The sequence below is a fragment of the Falco rusticolus genome, chromosome 6 (genome assembly GCF_015220075.1).
Source record: "Falco rusticolus isolate bFalRus1 chromosome 6, bFalRus1.pri, whole genome shotgun sequence".
Classification (NCBI taxonomy): Eukaryota; Metazoa; Chordata; class Aves; order Falconiformes; family Falconidae; genus Falco; species Falco rusticolus.
In genome coordinates, this window is record NC_051192.1 from 41,026,225 (window position 1) to 41,039,334 (window position 13,110).

Genomic DNA, 13,110 nt, shown 5'->3' on the forward strand with positions numbered 1-13,110 from the left:
AAAGTGCAGAGAGAAACCCAGTTATCATTGATAAGCCAATTCAGTTCAGTGCTACTGAGCTTCAGATGGAGATACATAGGACAGGTAGGTTACATTAGAATGAAACATCACACTAGAACTTTGAAAACCTATTGTAAATATTGTTTTATTGTATTTTTTTTTATGCTGAACCATACCAGAAACAGGAAAAAAAATCTCTGTAATTATGCCACTTGAAACTAGAAGGTATCAGACCTCATTAGGAAAAAAAACCACACCATCAGCAACAAACTGAAATGAAATACATATTTCTCCCATCTTAGTAAGCACTTCCAAATCCAGATAATGAGATTTTACTGAGGAAACAAGCATACAGGACAGGTAACGTCCAGCCCAAGCTTCAAGCTCACAAATTCTTGCTGGAACTACGATGCCCTCAGGAACCCAGCAAGTTCCTTTCTCAGATTAGTTACAACTACAGGAAAAAAAAATTTTAAAAAAGCTAACACCACAGCTCTAAGCCACTGTCGGTTCCAACACTTGTACCTAAGTCTTCGTGCATTTTATATTCAAATCACAATGAAAGCACCTTGGGGTAGATAATATATCTTTTTCTTTCCAAACTACTTTATACCATCTGGCAATGTAACAATCATTTCTGTTGAGAGTGCCTTTTGTTTTATAACTTCTCTGCCTGAAGTATCCAGAGGCTGCTTCCGTGTAGACAGTTTTTCCAATATTCTCACCTAGTGTTACTATATCCAATGAAAAGCAAACATCACAAGCTGAAGGTTTCCATTTCTAAGCTGAGACAGTCACGAGGAGCACTATTTTAGCAGTGTAAGTCCTATCTACAGCTGATGGCAAAATCCTGGCCTCATGAAAAAAAAAAACAACCAAAAAAACCCCAGTAACAACTTCTCATTCTGCACTTATTGAAGTCAGGATTTGATCCAAAATGACAGGGTTTTCATTTTACTCACAAGAGATGAGGCAGCTCACACAGTAACACAAGCTGTGCCAAGCACAGTTTGGTTTCACCTTCTCAGCTGTGAGGCATTGATTAGAAAACTGAGATGAGGGCAGGATGGTTTTGTACTTGACACCAGAGGAAGTGAAGGTCAAGCAACAAGATAACAAGTGCTGGCACAATGCAAGTGTTTTTTATGATATCTTTCATTTACACAATCTATTTACAGGTAGTCTGTTCATGGATTGACTTTCTGGTCACATTTCTACACCCATGAGACCTGGCATCACTGGTTCAGCTATGGTGCTGAAGTGGGTGTCCCACCAGAAGAGTGAGGGTTAATAAGCACCACCCACAAGCTGACTGTCACACACCATCAATGAGGGCCTCAGAAACAATCCTTTAACCTTCTGACTAGACAAAAAGTGATACCATTATGTCCTTCAGAAACAAGAGGATATAAAAGGAATTCAAAGGGCTTCAACTTAGAAGACAAACATCCTCAGGATCCAACAAGACATCATCTTGGCTGAATCAGTCACAGGCAATAAAATGGGCCATGCTCAGTTACTGACTCTGCTGGCATCATCGTATCAGCAACGTACCAGGAACAGTGGATAGCACTGGAGAAAGATCACCTGGGCAGATTCTGATACCCATTACACCAAAGTGAAACCACTGCAGTTCATCAGAGAAAACTAACATGATTTTTTACCTGTTTAACAAAATGTGGCTGTGTATATGCATCTATAGACAAACTTGTGAAATAAATGCTAATACACATAAATAATGCAAATAAGTTTATTTATTTAAAAATATATATATATGTAAACAATAGCAGAAGTTGAACCTACATTGAATCTAGGACAAATCTTTCTCTCTGTGACAAGCAAGCCAGACCGGCAACCACAAGTTCTCCTGAAGTTATTCCAGGTATACTGTACTGTGAAGGAGACAGAACATGACTGGAGGCAAAAGCTACGATCACATAAATGTACATAAGTGTGTAGGTATATACATAGACATGCATACTCAAATACTTCCTCATGCAATATAGCAAAACCCCTCCATTTTCTGGTGTAATCTGTTTATTTCTATGGGAAAACACTGAAGCAGGAGCCAAAAAAAGGGCATTTTTGGCGACACAAAAACACAGGTGTAATCCCATCATCTGGATGTGAGGCTGTCTGAATTATGTAACAAAACTGGGAAGCACAGCACTCTGTTTTCTAGTGCGTATCTCTGTAAATAACCACAAAATCTATTAATTACACTCTTGTCTTGCCAGACAAACTACTTGACTGAGAAAGAGTCAGTCAAAAATGGTTTCATTTGTTCCCTTGCTTGCTAGTTAAGTGGGTTGAACTCTTGACCAGGTTCAAATGATACTGGAACTAAATTAAATCACAACAAAGCAAATGTGCAGAGAAATACCTGCAAGCGTTGAGCAAGACAAGGCACTGTATTCTGCATGTCAGTTATCTGTAGAGATGTCAAACAGGTTGCTACCACTGTATCCCCAATGATGCCGTCCATAGGATCTTAATTATTCATCAAGACATGCTTGTACAACTTGTGATTGAACAGGGATTTTAAAGGCTGTAGTACTAAAATTCTTTGGATTGAGGACTAAATGTTAGAGGGAAACTTGATCTGATAAAAATAACTTATTGTAGGCAATTATAATCCACTGTCAGTCACATTCAAACCTCCTCTCCCCATCTTATTTATTTTCTGCTCTAAGCTTCGTTCTCAACCAGCATACATCCAAAAATGTGTATTTAGCATCTTTGTTTTCTTCTTTAATTACTAAGGCTGTGAGAGAGAAAGAAAATTGAAAGGTTTCTCTCACAGTTACTCCATTTGTGTAAAACACTGAAGTGAAGCTTTGGAGAGGTGGGTGTAAAGGAACTCCATCATCGCATGTGTCTTTCTCTTTCCTGCCATGCAGAGGGTGATCTGGGGAGCAAGGGAAGGAAAGTCAGGGTATATCAACTGAAAGCTACTTTGCCATTACTACAGTAGAACAAGCAAAGACCCCAGACACACCACTTAGAAAGCATCACAAAGAACACAAACCAAAACTAAAGGAGAGGTTCTCCTTGTATGCCATCTTTTACAAGTGAATGGGTCTGGGCCAATCTGTCATCATGGAAGGTTCAGGTTTATCAGCTTTGAATGCTGAAATCTGTACAATCCAGAGGCAAAACAAGCATTTCCAAGGTGCTGCATAAACACACCTTATCCTTGCTCCAAAAGAGCAAGTTTTAGAGGATCTGATATGCTTCCATTTCCTTGCCTATTACCTTCTCACCTCTCTGCCAAGCCTGTTCTTAAGAGCAACATACAGAGTGATGAATTTCTGTCCACAAAGAAATCACTAACTAATTTAATGGAATCACTGAACAGCTGGATGTTACATTTCCAGCTATTAGTGACCTGAGCTAAAAACAAAGCAGAGAAAACAAAGGTACCCTCTGTCATCCTTTTGGCTCCTGACATGTCACAGACCAAAGTACTGTCAACTAATTAGGCCAAAGCAAGGTGTTATTGGAACCTGCCTACTACTGTATACCAGTCCCAACTTACAACCTTACTCCTTTACAAAAACATTGCTGACTCAAAGCTGCCCTACTAATTACTCCAAATTATGTAGTAGTTTTACTAATGCATGGCTGATTCTCAAGTTTTTCCCCAATAATTAACATTACCCACTATGATAAATTAGGTCAGAGATGAGTACAATTTGTGTATTTTTTTTAATTAGTAATTAAGTAAATCAGAGAATAAAAAACTAAAAAAGATATGACATATATCAAACGTCACAGACAACTTACTGGCCCAACTTCATTGCCCTCTCCCTCTCAACATTTTGCCACCAAACCAACCAACTGCAGAGGTAGCAACACTGTATTTGCCATCACTCTAGCTCTAAAACAAACACCTTCATGTGAGTTTGTACTTCACTAACATAATTTCCTACTCAAGCATGTTATATAAATGACTCCTACCCTTCCACTTCTCATAAATTTCTTCAGAGGTATCAGTAACGTCTTGCTAAGCCTGTAACAAAATTCAACTGAACCTCACAAAATTAAATATATACAGCTGATCCATTATTTAAGCCTTAAGAAAACAAAGATTCCAGCCAAGCAGCACTGTGAAAACATCCACTAACTTTTAAAGAAATTTTGCTAGTATTGCAGGACCAAGCACAAAATAACGGAACAGGTTCAAAGTTCTGTTTGACACAGTTTTACTAAGAATGTTGGAAGAAATGATATTCACATAGCCTTGCAAAGATTTAAAAGCTCTACAAAGATTTTAAAGGCTCTTTACTCTAACAGCCTAGTACCATGACCTCTCCTGGTGATCAAAATAGACTATCAGATCACACAGCATCAAGATGTCAAACTTTATGGTCTCAAAAGCTCATAGTTAAATCCTACCTTTATCAAAGTGTAGAAACTTTTATTGACTGAAACACAACAGGAAGTTTGGTGGTAGGAGTCTATGAATATCCATCCAGCCAAAAATAAGTACCTTTTTCACTAAAGAATTATTTTATCTTAAGACAAATGCAGGGGAAAAAAACCCTTTCATAAGTAGCTTCAGAAACTGTGTTCATAAGCATAACTGATTTTAAATGGGAAACTCAAAATTAGTCCATCTCTATTGTTATGGAAGATCATGAACTGTACTCGATTCTCTGTTCTGTAACTTTAACAAAACAGTTTTAGAAACTAAACTCTCAGGATGAATCAGTGTTCACAGGTGTCACAGAGGACTCAGTTTAACACTGTCAGCACTCACAGAAGTCAGTTAACCAGGGGCCTGTATTATGCTCTAGAGCATCTTTTTTTCGTTGCTAATGCTTGTACAGAAAGGAAGAAAATCACTTTCAAACCCCCACACACATTGACAACAGTTAGAGCAAATAAAGATACTTTTTTCCAGCTGAGCCATCTAACTTAGCTATCTTTGAGAGACAAGGAACATGAAACTCCACATACTTTTAGGACTTTCGTGAACTGACTACACTTGAAATAAACTACACCGAGCTATGAAGACTGTTAATAGATGTCAGCTACTTAGTCTCTGTTGAATACTGCCTTTGGTCTAAACTATTTTTTGCTCTAAATAGTGGCACATCTTGTTGTCATGTAAGGGTAACCTCAGTTAATATTTCATGTTATTCCTTCTTGACACACTACAAGTGTTTTGTTTTAACGCAAACCACAAATACAAAATACATAATACAGAGACTGGGCCATTTAACTGATTTAAATGAAAAAACAATATGCAAGAAAATCCCACTGTAATACTAATTCTGATAAACCTGATCCTGTCCTGTTAAGATTTTTCTAAACATAAAGCTCCTTTCTGCCTAAGCACAAATATTACTTTATGGGAAAAGTGCTCATTGAATTATATTATTTCAACAAAATTAAGCATTCTGCTGTACTAAATTCTCTGCAATTGTATCATGTCCTACAACACGTAATTAGACATTTCTTTCAGCTTTTTAAATTGCTTAATAGAAAACATCCATTATTACTCCGTATTTATAAATCACCTGGTAAGGAGTGCACCCAAGCTCTGACAGTCCACCACCAAGCCCAGCAGAGGAAAATTCCAGGCACACCACAAGAGTTTGGGGACACAGGGAGGATTGTTAGCTAGTCATGCCAGCAACAACACCAACCTCTGCAGCCTAAAAAAGTCTAAACTTCACCATAAATTACAGAAAATAATCTGGGGGTTTTCTGCTTTTTTTCATGATCATTTTCTTATGAAGATATTTTTTTACTACATTACCTTTTAAAGGTCACCTGACACTGTAATTTCAATTCCTTTTAGCTCCTGTAGTTTTCACTTTGCTATTAAACTGAACTACACATGCAAATTATCTAACTGCTTTCCTTTGTATGGAATTTCTGATAAACCACTATCTAAATAAGAAACTTGCTGAAATAATCAACCTTGAGTTCTTCCTGTATGACACCACAGCAATTAAAGCATGTCTTTTAAAAAATACTCTACATCCTTTCCCCCCACCCTTTGACAGCTTACACAAATTACATCATTTTAGTCAGATTTGCAGCAGTTTATTACAACTTCAGTTGCAATGAAGTGAACTTACACTTTTAAGAACAGAGATATTCTTTACAACTTTTTGTGCAGGATGGAATTTCTTGTATACTAGAGTTGCGTTTTTCACACTCAATAGGCATATTAGGACAAAACTGTCAATCACAAGAAAAAAAAACAAAACAATAAAATAATTTTCTGTTAAACGCAAACTGAAGTGCAACAAAACAAACCCACATGTGCATGAAGTGGCCATAAACCCATTACCAACTAAATTAGTACAATACTTATGGTTTCTATGTCATTTTTAGAAATAAATTTTCTGCTGAGACCAAGTTTACCCTGACAGAGGTAGAATGTGCATAGACAAACTCAGAAAAATGGATATAATCACTGTACAAACTAGTCATATCAGCGTAACCATGTACCAGGGTAATTTCTATCAGATAATTATATCCTTGTTGGTACACTGTATTACTTTAAGAATACTACCATTTAAGTGGTACCTTTATTGGTAGGTATACCTTGAGACACCCTCCCCATCCAAAGTGGAGAACAAACCCCACGTATAGGTTTTTGCTTACTCATACATACATCTATGAAAAAGTAAAAGGCAATATGCAGTTTCAAGAAACAGTAAAAGAGGTATGCCCAGGGCAGAACAAGGAAATACAGAAAGACAAGCAATGTTGTAACCATGAACAGCTGCTGTCCACACTCTGCTGCTACTACCCTGCCATACAGAGAACGGAGAGTGACCATTTTGCAGATGAACAAAAAGCGCCTGAAAGACAAATGAAAATGAGCACCCAGAATCCACAAAATTTCCTCTGTGCAAGAAGAAACTCTTATATTTAGACCATATTCATTATGCTGAGAAATTAATCACAAGACAACAATATTAAAAAGAAAAACCAACAAAAACAAGAGACTTTTAATTTGACAGGCACTTGGACATCTTATGATTATTTCACATTGGGACATCGGGGATTTGGAAACACTATATCAGACTGTTTCCCCTACCCATACCCTCTCACACCTTTTTCAAGCTCATAGCTTTGTGAGAGATTTCTGGAGACAAATCTTACTGGGGGCAACCTACTACAAATGAGTGGTTAGGGTAAATTGTTTAATTTATTAACAAAGGCTCAGAATGCTAAAATAAGAGGTATAAAAAACAAAACTCAGATGTTTCCAGAGATTAACATATTCTTTAAATTCACTGATGATTTCTTAAGGTCCAAGTAAGGGCTCACTAGTTGGTTACCATGGAAAAACTTCTAATACTTCTATTTACAATGGATTTTTGCTCTCAGGCTATCAGACTAGCACTTTTACAAGTCCTAATTTCATTTGAGAATGAAAAATATGGCCCCAATGAATTGCTTTTTAATATTTCCTGCTGAAATAAATAGTTGTTGCAAAGTCTTATAGAAAGTGTTGAAGCCCCCAAAACAGAAACAAAACTGTACAAAGCTGCTATTTCCTATGAAAATGGCACAGCCGGCTTGAAACTTTCATTCTTTTGTGATAATTCTGTGCTACTTTAATTAAATGTAGCATCCAAATCACTGACTGAAACATGAAAAATACTGTTCTCCATTTTCCATCTGGCTTACACTTCCCCTTGCTGTTCCTTCACTTCTTCAGGAACTGCTAGATAGTTCCTTCTACTGAAGGGGGGGAAAAAACAAACACACCAGTTAAATTACAGGAGAAAACAAAATAACTTCCAAGATAGTTATTTTAATCTGTAACATACTACTTCAGAGATGCTGCTTAAGAAATGTCAAGAAAAAATAACCTGCCTCCTTAAATAAAATAATTTTTAAAGCAGTTTCCTCATAACTTATCGGACTTTCTTCAAATAACAAAGGTATGCAGCCTCTGCACTCCACACTTCTGTGGAGCTCCCAAGAGTATTAGCAATTAACTCCTTCTGAAGACTTTAACACATCAGATCTAATAATAATTATGTATTCCTCCTGCCAGGAGGACCAACAGTTTAAACCCATGCACTGTCAGGTTCACCTCTTCTCAATGACTGAGGTAAGATGGATAAAACATTTTCCTCTCTTTACCCTGTGTGAAGGCCAGCACATGAAGAACCAACTTTTGCTGGGCCTGGTTTATGTTAAGACCTAAGACAGGCAGAGGAAGTTAGTACTCAGCTCTGGCAATTTACCTGGAATTCTTACGCTGAATCAAGTGAGAACTACATGCAGGTAGTACTTCCTGAGCTCTACTTACAGAGCTGGATGGAGAACTATCAATATGACCAACCACAGCTTATTGCAAAGCCCCATCATACTCAAATTTGAAAAACAGCTTGCCATATTTCGTAATACAAGTCATATAAGTGTGACTTGTATACTCCACAGTAATACTCTTAAAATAGTAAGCATTTTACTCTTGAATGGGCAAATATTGCAGTAGTTCGCTAAGCAAACCACTTCTGCCAGACACACAGCCCCTATATTCCCATTACTCCACCTGATACAGTTAAATTTCAAAAGTAGTAACAGTAACTGCCCCTGCCGATGACTCAAAAAGCATGAGAGGGATATGCAAAAATGGTACTCACTATTTTCACCTTTGTTTAGATCCAATCTACCTTAATTCTTTTAAAAACAAGCACCTAAATAAATGAATAAACAAATAAGTTTGGCAAAATGCTCAATAAAGGTCCTGCTTTTAAAACCTCCAGCTTAGTTACAAACATGTGGACCAGTGTTGTAAGTTTACTCATGTAACTGAGTCCAGACAATGGTATTACAAATAGTTAAAAGTCAAAAAAGAATAGCCTTGTAGGGTGCCACCACATAAACTAAACATGTTATACTGCCAAACATTCAAGGAGACACATGTACCATTATTCAGCAAGGACCGCATAAATGCATATGGCTCTCTGTTTTGTCTTCATAGTAACAAGAAGGTTTGTAAATAGATGTCACATATGAGGCAATCTAGTCACTTGAGAATCTAAAACTCTTGCCTTTGTAAAGAAGAGTTCTGCACTGTTGCCACGCAATTGGACTTAAATACACAATTAAAAGTCCTCCACATTTGTGCTTCGAGACAAGTGCTGCTCAATTTTATTCTTATCTAGCAGCGATGTTTTAACATGCAACCTCAGCCAGGATGTATATAACTGCTATGCCCAAAAAACACTGGAATGCCACCACAGTAAGAGGCTATAAAACATTAAAAATCCAGATTGTTCTATCAACAAAAGTAATGACACCCAGACTTTGTACCATATCACTGCTGTCTTTGGACAGCTGAAAACCACAGTAACTTTAAATGAATTTACAGACAACAGGAGGAACTTTTTCAAACTCACACAGCAAAAACCCACTCTGTCTAATCCACAACACAATTTTTTTGAGAAACGATGCAAAGCAAAAAAATAATGAAGAAAGTTTCACATAATCTATACCTGAAGTTTTTCAGAAGTACCTCCTGACTGCAATGATAAGTAAAGATTTAACATCTAACTGTAAATAAATACAACTCCCAGGTTACAGTGCATCAATCTAAATATGTCCACATGCTGCAAACCTAAGAGGCAGAGACTCTCCTATCTTTAAAAACAGATGCACTTTTTTAGCATGTCTGCATATCATTTTCACTATCAAAATACTGAGGATTCCACACCATGTCTTCATAACCAAGGATCAAATTCCTCCGGTGGCCAGTGGTAACTCACAACAACAGAATTTAAAAACTGGGCCCACTGAATTTTTACCTTGGTGGACCAGTAGTTCTTTTAATTTAGTAATTACTTGGTGTCCCCAGAATTCCCAACGATGACCAGAGCCCCCTTGTGCTAGGAGCTGCACAAATACGGAACAGAAGGTACGGTCTGCACGCACAGCCCCACGGAGCAGAACAACACAGACCTGTCGATTAATGGTTTGCTTTTGCCACCCTGACGACTTCATTTACTTCTTTCAGAATAATCCACAGTAGACGTTCATTAGGAAGGGGAAGGAAAAAACACACACACACACACATTTGACTAAGTAGGCATAAAATGTATTCTGGATCATTTAATAACGTACAAAACTAGACAGGTTTTACATTAAAGTTGACTTCATTTTAAAATGAGATAGGGAAATTATTTAGCTAAATATTTATGCTGAAACTCATTAGTATTTCTATTAGTTTAATTTGAAAGGGTACTTAGGAATTATTGTCATTAAAGAAAACCTTTAATGTTTGAGTGGAAGTTTAATTTCTGCAATTACCATACGAAGGGGATTAAAAAAAAAAAACAACAACAAACCATCTCAAAATAACGTCTGACCACCAGTGCCAGCTAATAAGAAAAACAGAACTCTTTTTCTGGGAAATTGAGCTCGGAGGCCGTTTATCGTTGTCCCGGGGCCAGCCCCGGCCGCCTGCCCGCGGAGACAAGGCGTGCGCCGGCGGCCGGCCGCGACCCCGGGCCAAGGGGCCTCCCGTCGGCTTCCCCGCCCGCGGCTCCGCGGGGCACCACCTGCAGCAGGGACACCACCTCCCTCCCCGCCGCTCCGGGCTCCCTCGCACGGAGGGGAAGGGAAGGCCGTGCCGCCCGCCCGCCCCTGGCAGGGAGGTCGGAGCGGGCTGCGAAGCATCACCCGGGCTAAACCGGGGCTTTCCCCGCCGCCGCCGCTTGCCCTCAGCGGCGGGGCAGCCCGCGGCGTCCCTGCCTGCCCCCCGCCGCCGCCGGCCCCCGCAGCGCGGTGCCGGTGTGAGATAGCCTATGCGGCAGGCGCGGACGTGCCGCTTACATAACCACCGCCGGCCGCACACGCACCCCGCGTTACATAAGGGACCGTGCCCCCGGCAGCCCCCGCGCCGCCGGCCCCCGCCCCCACGGCAGCCCCGCCGGCGGGCGGGGGAAAGGAGGGCCCCGGCGGCGGCCCCGGCCGAGCCCCTCGTTAACCCCCTTCCTGTGGCGTTTACACGTCATGGAACATTCCCGGAACGGGCCAACGTCCCACCCACTTCAGGGAACAGTCACCGCGGTGCAGCGCGCACACGCACTCACACACACACACACACGCAGCCCCGGCGCGGCGGCGGGTCTCCCCGCACACACGAACACCCCCTGTGCCCGGCGCCTCCCGCGGGGACGTGCTGGCAGCCGGAGCCACACACACGCCACCCCCCGCCGCTACCCCCGGCGCCCTGCCCGCCGCCGCGCCGGGTGGCCCGCGGCGTCCCCCCCGCAGGGCGCCCCCCTCCCCCCCGCAGGGCGCCGGAGGCAGCGGAGAAAACCCCGTCGGGGCGCTCCCCCCCTCCCCCCGCGGGCGCCTCTCCCCGAGGGTGACCGTGCCCATTCCCCGCCACGGGAGGGGATTACGCAAGGCAGCCGGCTCCTCATCTGCATACACTTACAAGCTGGGTATTCCCCACATTTCCTAACGGTGTGTCACCGACAAAGGCCTGTCCCCGGCCCCGGCCCCCTCCCGCGCCGGCTCAGCGGCGCGCCGGGCCGGGGGAAAGGCCGCCGGCCGCGGTGCCCCGGGGCCGGCGCCCGTAACTGCCAGCGCCCGGAGCCGCCGCCACAGAGGTGACTTACCGGTCCGGCGGTTTTACAGCCCCGCCGGCTTCCCCCGCCGGCGCCCTCCCGCCGCCTGCCCGCCCTCCATTTACCCCTGCAGCCCCGCGGCCGGGGGGCGCCCGGCGGCGGCCGCGCCGCCAGCTGCTCGGGCGGCACCGGGAGCGCGGCCGTCAGACCCCCCAGCTCGGCAAGAGCCCGCTCTGCCGCGGCCCGAAACCCAGCCCCGCGGCGGCCCGCACCCGAGCCCCGCCGCCGGCAGCCGCCCCCCGCCGGCGGCTTGGCGCGGCTGTCAGCTGGTGCCGCTGACAGGGGACGAGCGGCGGGGCAGGGAGGAGGGGGCTGCCCGCAACAGCCGCTGCCGCTCACCTGGAAAGTCACCGAGGAGGAAGGAGGGAAGCCCTCCCGGTGCCCTTGTTGTTGTTGCTGCTGATGATGATGATCCCGCCGGGCGCTCTTGTTGCTCCTTTGCTAAGGGCTTGCCTTGAGTGAGGTGCCTCGCGGTGCTTCTTTATATATAAAGCCAGACAGAGGTATTCCAGCGGCCAAGGGGCGCCCGCTTCACGCATTTATCTTAAGGCAGGTCATTTCTCTCCCTCTTTTTGGAAAGGCTCATCACCATCACCCTGACAGTGGCGGAGGGGCTGGTGTTGCACGGGGTAGAGGCGGAGGCCCGGGAGCCGCAGCCCGCCCCGGCCGCGGCGGGAGGGAGCTCCGCGCTGCAGGCGGCTCTGACGGGCTATTCCTGGCACCACTTCCCAGAACAGAAGTTACAGGGCGGCGAGCGCGGAGCGAGCGCGAGGAGCGCGCCGCCCGTGACGTCACCGGGTCCCCCCGCGCGCCGGCGGGGAGCGAGCGGGGCGCGACCGGCAGCGCCCGGCCGCGGGGTGATGGGCGCCGCCCGCCCCTGCCTGTGCGTGCGCGGCGAGCCGGCGGGGAGGCGGCGGGCGGCGGGGTGCGCCGTGCGGCCGCGGAGGGAGGGAGGAGGCCGGGCTTCGGAGGGCGAAGCCGCGGCCTCTCCCCGCCGGCGGAGATCGCCGCTCCCCCTCCCCCTCCCCGCCGAGGGAACTCCCAGGAGAGCCAGTCCCGACTTGCCGTGCGCAAAACCGCGCGTCCTCCCGGCCCGAGAATTTCCTCCGAGGACGCGGGATCCTCCTGCCTCTCCCCGCCCGCCGCTTCCTTTTTTTTTTTTTTTTTTTTTTTTTCCTCCCCTTCTCCGCCCCCTCGCTCCTGCCCGGTCAAGATCACGTTATCTGTCAGGGAGAACAATACACCGCCAGGGCTCCCCGTGGCGGCCGCCGGCCCCGGCTTCGCAACCTGCCTGCCAGCGGCGCCCGCCCGGCACCTCCGAAACCGGGCACGGCTGTGCCCGCTGGGCGGGCGGGCGGCCGCCCCGACCCTCGCTCACCACTTCAGCGCATGGCCGCTTAAAGGGGGCCGCGCAGCACAGGGGCACGGCGGGGCTGGCCGCCACCCCGGGGGCAGGTAGGCACGCCGCCGGCGCCCCGGGCTCTGCCGCAGA

The 13,110-nt window shown here is 44.9% G+C and overlaps 1 long non-coding RNA gene across 1 annotated transcript; it reads right to left on the reverse strand.

Annotated features, from left to right (window-relative positions):
• Positions 1–1,736: 1,736 nt before the first annotated feature.
• Positions 1,737–12,746, reverse strand: LOC119150378. The gene is made up of 2 exons (XR_005105041.1): positions 11,958–12,746; positions 1,737–2,908 (listed from the first exon to the last, which is right to left on the reverse strand). It is a non-coding gene; the product is annotated as an uncharacterized LOC119150378 (long non-coding RNA).
• Between the last annotated feature and the right edge of the window lie 364 nt (positions 12,747–13,110).